This window comes from Solenopsis invicta, unplaced genomic scaffold (genome assembly GCF_016802725.1).
Source record: "Solenopsis invicta isolate M01_SB unplaced genomic scaffold, UNIL_Sinv_3.0 scaffold_384, whole genome shotgun sequence".
In the NCBI taxonomy this organism is placed as follows: domain Eukaryota; kingdom Metazoa; phylum Arthropoda; class Insecta; order Hymenoptera; family Formicidae; genus Solenopsis; species Solenopsis invicta.
This window is the reverse complement of record NW_024105287.1, coordinates 34,826-41,504: the sequence shown is the minus strand read 5'-3', so window position 1 is coordinate 41,504 and position 6,679 is coordinate 34,826. Positions and strand designations below refer to the sequence as shown.

Genomic DNA, 6,679 nt, shown 5'->3' with positions numbered 1-6,679 from the left:
AGTAGTGTTCCTGCTACACTTTGTCACCAACAGTTTAGAATAGGCGCCGAAAAACGAAAGGTGGCGCCCTTGATCGGATACTCGCGCCTTCAGTCTCCTACGGTTCTATTCCGTTCCGCCATATCACTTGTTCAGAGAATAAAGCAAATCGTCTAAATAAATTTTAAGATTGGGTGGGAAAATTCTATTATGGGAGGGAAAAAGGTCCATACGGACAAAACCACAAGCATAATTCAAATCGAACTTCACTCGGTGAGTTCGTTTGATTTTATAATTATGCTCTGTGGTTTTGTCCGTATGGACAATTATACTGTAGATGTTTAGAAGGCGATTTGCGTTTTGAAGAAAGAGAAGAAAACTAGATTCTTCTCGTTAGTTTTTTTGTTTAGTGAACATCTTAATACAAAAGAATGTATCTTGTCGATAATTCTTGTCAGTAACTTAATGACATTACATGTTTATGCGTTACTAAAACCTAGATTAACAAGTAACGGAATAGAAAGAGAGGACAAACGCTTTTCGCAGATTCTAAAATAGCTTCAAGTACTCCTGCTCTTATCTATAAAGTCTTACCTATAAGGTGTGAAAGTTTTATCTATGAATCTTTCAAATTCAGTAAGACCTATGAATATTTAAGGCTGTATGACGGAAATGCTGAATTCTTCCGGATTTATAATTGAACGGTTATAAAAACGCGCGAAAATTTGGGATGACCTCGACCAACCTGCAGCCCGTTTTATTAAAACTAAAGTTACTCTTTCTTGGGCTGCCCGAGAAGTTGAAGCGTGGCGCGTACTGTGTGATGCGAAGAAATCGGTCCTAACTCCACAGTCTTCTAGGCTCGAACGTAACCAGCGACTAATTGTCTGTTGACCAACGGCCCTTCAAATGGAGAGAACGAGAAGGACGGTTGTGAACGACCTGGGGCGGATGTTTTAATGCGCCCTGGTACTTTGATAACAAGTTTATCCCCCATAAAAATTTGAGATAGTTTAAAAGACGCAAGCGTCTGTACACGTTGACCGGTGCCCACGGCGAGGAGTAAGATCAATTTCTTTGTAATAACATCAAGCGAAAGCGAATCATAAGGGAGCCAGGTGGCGAGTTTAGCTAGTACTGGAGCCGGATCCCAAATAAGGTCATAACGAGGGCGAGGAGGTTTCAGGACTCCTACTCCTTTACAAAAGCGTTTTATTAACGCGTGATTTCCTATCTCGTTATGCGTAATAAGAGAAATAGCGCTACGCATGGTGTTAATTGTTGAGTATGAGTTTGGTTGTTGCAGCTCTTGAGCTAAAAACTCTAAAAATTGAGCAGGGCTTGGTGCGAAAGAAGAAATCGAAATGGATTGGCAATAAAACCACCAGTCTTTCAAAGGCTTAGAGTATTGCCTAACTGTTGAACTAGATAATGAAGCTAACATAGCCTCCAGAGCCCTCTGCGGAACTTCTCTATTTTGAAAGGCTAGCCGGATAAGCTCCCTGCCGCCAGGAGAAGAGTTCTCCATGCAGGGTGGTGGTCTCTGAAAGGAAAAGAGAGGAAATCGTAGGATGGCGAGAATATTATGGGCTCTCTGGTTAGAAGACGGCAAAACAAGGGGAACCAGGCTAGTGAAGGCCACCAGGGCACTACCACAACACCCTTCGCCTTATCGTTTATAATTTTCCGAAGGACTCGAGGTATTAAAATGAAGGGAGGAAATGCAAAAAAATCTTACACCTGACCAAGAAAATGTAAATGCATCTACTCCTATAGAGCCCGGATCTGAGAACCAAGATACGTAAATTGCACATTTTGCATTAATAATTGAAGCAAATAGATCTATGTCAAAAGGGCCAAATTGTGACCGAATCATCGAAAAGACGGCTTGTGATAAGGACCACTCAGTATCTAGACTCACTATTCTAGATTCTCGATCAGCGATAGAGTTATCGATCGAGGCAATATAAGATGCAAATAACAAAATATTACGCTTTTCGCACCATGACCAGATTTGTTTTGCTAAGGCTGATAGATGCGGGTACTGAATAGAACCAAAACGCTTGATGTATGATATCGCTGTCGTGTTATCTATGCGGAGAAGGATGTTGCAATTAGAAAGATCCTCTGCAAAACATTTCAAACCATAAAAAGCAACTTTTAGTTCAAGGAAGTTTATATGGACGGATTTCTGAAAATATCTCTCGAACTGCTGTATTTGAACGGATAAAATAAGCCTGATTATGATCAGACAAGATCTTAATCCACCATTGGAACTCTTTAGCCAAGTGGAGAGAAATTTTCATTTTGCCATATAATTACCGTTTTCATCCCTTAGTGCTAGAAATTTTTCTCTCTCGAATTCTTTAGTATACAGGAGTCCGTACTGCACCGCCGGACATATTGAAATTAGCGAGCCGATCATGCTTGCAAAATCTTTAAATCGGCATTTAGATTTTCTTGAGAAAACGGAGATCATTTTAAGACGAGCTGAGCGCCTTTTGGGGGGAATCGCAATCGACTGCGCCACGGAATTAAAAATAAACTCCAAGTATTTGCAGGATTGTGCAGGGATAAGTTGCAATTTCGAAAAATTAATAAGGAAACCTAAAGACGAAAGCAAGTTCATGGAAGCGTTTAGATTTTCCAAGCAGTCCTCCTGCGAGGACTCGAAAAGCAGAAAATCATCCCGATAGACAACCGAGCAAAATCCTTCATTCCGCAATCGGGCCAATACTGGTTTCAAAATTTTGGTGAATATATATGGTGCTGTGGAGAGCCCAAAAGGCAAGGCTGCGAACTCATACGTGACGCCACGCCACTGAAAACGGAGAAAACGGCGACTTCTGGGAGAGATTGGGACGAGTAAGTAAGCATCTTCCAAATCTATAGTCGCCATCCATGAATTCTGGACCATCAATTGAATCACCATGCGCCAATCCTCTAACTGAAAATGAAGGGGAGATAAAAAATAATTCAAATCTTTTAAATTCAAGATAAAACGCATTCCACCCGATGTCTTTTCTATGAGAAAGAATTGTGATAAAAATTGATCCGCAGAGGGTGAAGTGGCTGTTATAGCAACCTTCGAAAGTAGGCGCAGAATTTCTTTATCGCAGGCCTCGGCCATGGCTGTAGAGAAATTCGGCTCTTGTAAACGATTACGGATAGGCGGGGATGAGGAGAAGGGTATTTCATAGCCTCGAATCGCTTTTAATACCTCTGGATCCCGCGTTACCTTTTTCCACTGCAATATATATTTTGAGAGTCTACCAGCCGTTCTTACTTCTTCTAACGGTGAGATCGTGTCCGGGAGCGAGATCGGTGGCGAGTGCTGCGGGATCGGTCCGACTTCGTTCTGGCCCCTGTGCTGCGAACCGTGGGTGCTTGTTTCGACACAGGGGCTTTGCGGTTTCCCTTATAGGTTAGGAGCTCCTTTATTGGCTGTTGTTGACTAAGTTGATAGCCTGTTTTAGTCAATGTCAATGCACTAGATCTTGAAGAAAACCTTGATAGGTCCTTGCCTGCTTTTTCACAAGCTTGGGCTGACTTCAAACCTTCTGCAAAAGTCGAGCCAAAGAGCCATTCGTCAACTGCGGATTGATCGGCTGCTGACTTTCCTACAAATGTCAGATATGGCTTGATGACTGATTGTCTAGCTAGGGACAGCCTATACTGGTGGTCCGCCAGTAGGTGGATGTCATCCGCCAATTTTGCAATAGCAGATTTTATATTCGGCTGCAAAGGTCGGCCTTGATAGGCTTTCAAGATATTTGAAATTCCTGAGCCGAAAACGTTGAGGCAAGCGCCTACCTGTAACTGAGTTTTACATTAGTATTCGCCCCGCTTTAAGACGCTATGATGTTTTGACAACGCCGACCTTATTTCGTTGTTTAACTTAGGAGGTGCGATATCTGCTAAACTTCCTTTAATTTCGAATTTTGAGAGCAGATTTGTACGCAGCTCTTCTTTCAGACCTGAGCGAACTTCACCTTTAGTAAATTTGAAAACCGTAGAGTCCCAGGGAGACTCATTTGAAACTGGATACTCTCCGAACAATTCGTTTATCAGAGAAGCGTCATTTTCTTTATCTATATCTAGTGAGCTCGCAATAATTACCTCTGGGTCGAAGCAAACTGTCGGTGGACACCGTTGGTCCGAAAAAAGAAAGAAGCATGGACAGATAAGGCAATCGGTTATGTTCCTTCTTTGCCGTAACGAAGGAACATACCTGGTTCGCCGCCCCGGTTCCTACCGTCTGCCTATCTGCCTGCCCGTTAACCTCTGTATGAGAGATTTGTAGCTCTCCCAACAGGGAAGGATCAGTGTCCTCGGCCATGACGTTACATCCTGTTACCATGTCCTTCGCAACAATGTTTCCCGGTACGATGTCCTCTGGTACGACGCCCTGGATATGACCCAAAGCGTCTATTTCAGGAATCCTCGGAGTGGTGTACTCTTTCATAAAAACGAGGATCTCCCTGAGTGCCGAAGTCAACTCATCACGTTGAGATGAGGGGGCAGGGGAGTCCCCGCATGAGGCGCGTGAGTTAACCTCTATTAAGGATGCGTCGAGATCTGTCAGATAGACGGGATCTCTCGATGAATTTCTTGAATCTCGTTTCCCTGATCGTCTCACAGAACAATAACGATGCCTATGCTTATGTTTAGGCATATTGAGAACAATAATTCACTGCAAAATAATCCAATAGAGAAACGAACTAACTGTTGGTTGCGTGCAACAGAAAAACAATGATATGGCGGAACGGAATAGAACCGTAGGAGACTGAAGGCGCGAGTATCCGATCAAGGGCGCCACCTTTCGTTTTTCGGCGCCTATTCTAAACTGTTGGTGACAAAGTGTAGCAGGAACACTACTACAGTATAATTGTCCATACGGACAAAACCACAGAGCATAATTATCTTTATATTTATCACAGTTCATACATAACTATTAGTGATTTTCAATATTTTTAATAAGATAGTTAATTTTTGTTACTACAAAAATTATAATAAAATTATTTTATTATAACGTAACCGATATAGAGATATTCTACCTACATTTATCAAATAAAGATGATAAGGTTAAATTTCTTGTTCGGTGTTCATAAAACTAGGCACAACATTCCAAAATTACTAAATTTTCACTATATAAAATCTGGCATCTTGCACAGCTATTGAATTATTTCGATACGTCTGTAACGATATTTGCATCAAACATAATCGTTAAAGCCAAGTTACAGAATAACCCGCCGTAACGATTATCGATAGTGCAAGCGACAAATGTCGATATAATAGCTAACGATACCGACAATCATCGTTAAGAAGTTAGAGAATCCCGGTACAGCATAAAAACTGATAAAAGTAAACGAGCAATGTCGTGGTCGTTGTTGTGATATTTGTAATTCTTCATCCAGGAATCCGATAAGAGCATCCAAACTGTGAGCAAAATAGTCAAGTCAATAAGCACGTACATACGTGTTCGGTTAGGTGGATTAGTTGTTCTTTTTTCCCCTGTACCACAGTTTTGCGTTACACAAGCAATCATTAATGCCTTCCCTAAGGAGGTTAGGCGTGTTCCAGCACACGCAACGCATCTAGGTGTTCATTACACATGATTGTTAAATCTGACTTGCCAGATTGTTCAGATTTAACAATCATGCGTGATAAATACCTAAATGCGATGCATGTGTCTGGAACGCGCCTAACCTCTTTAGGGAAGGCATTAATGACCGCTTATGTACAATAATTTGTTTATGGTTAGAAAATTGATTGTTCTGTGTATATTGTGAAAAATGGCTGTACTCATATAAACGTATATTTTTCTTTAGATTATTTATCTGACTTATTATATATATATGGTTAACACATTGTAACCTTAACTTTTATTGAATTAAGAAACAAAGGCTCATGCGTAAAAATGTTTGCTCTGGTTAAATTTGAAGACGGCGTAAAAAAGATCGTTCCAACCAAACACATTAAGCATTTTGATGATCAAGCATATAGTCACAATAAAAAGTATAACATACTCTGGAATGATGAAGAGTATTATGAGGGAGTTATCCTTATAGTAGGAAGTATGTAATGTAATTTATCTTCCTATATTAATATATTAGTTGTTCATAATATATTTTGGACACAATATGAATTTTTATTGTACACAGACACTGAGAAGAAGAAATTAAAGAAACAGAATAAAAAAAAACGATTAAGAAATAAACCTTTTATGCAATATGATTCAGCATCAGATTTAAGCGATTTTATCTCAAGCAAAAAAGAAAATGAGGCACGTATAAGTGTGAAGAAGTATACTGTTAAATTATATAGGAATAATTTCTATGGGCCGATTTCACCAACTTTGTTAACTTTGCCACCAGATTTCTTTATTCAAAGTGACCAATTGTATATGTTGTTAAGTAGAATTGAATAGAAATAACCTACAATTATAATTGACACTTAACCGATAGATTAAAGTGGGTGGGTACCTTTTGGACATATACGGTACGATTAACCACAAGCCACTCACAGCACTTGATCAATGGAAAATTTCTATCACAAGTTCAGCATTCCAAATTAACCTTTAACAGATCGTATTCATCTTTTTGCACAATAAATTCTTTTGCAGATTATTTTCACTTTTTTGCTAATCAAATTCACGGATAAAATTTATTCTTTTGCAAATCATGTTTTTCTACAAATG

The 6,679-nt window shown here is 39.9% G+C and overlaps 1 long non-coding RNA gene across 1 annotated transcript; it reads right to left on the bottom strand.

Moving 5' to 3' along the window:
* Positions 1 to 5,040: 5,040 nt before the first annotated feature.
* On the bottom strand, positions 5,041 to 5,725 carry LOC120359957. Its single transcript, XR_005576679.1, has 2 exons — positions 5,292 to 5,725; positions 5,041 to 5,175 (listed from the first exon to the last, which is right to left on the bottom strand). It is a non-coding gene; the product is annotated as an uncharacterized LOC120359957 (long non-coding RNA).
* Between the last annotated feature and the right edge of the window lie 954 nt (positions 5,726 to 6,679).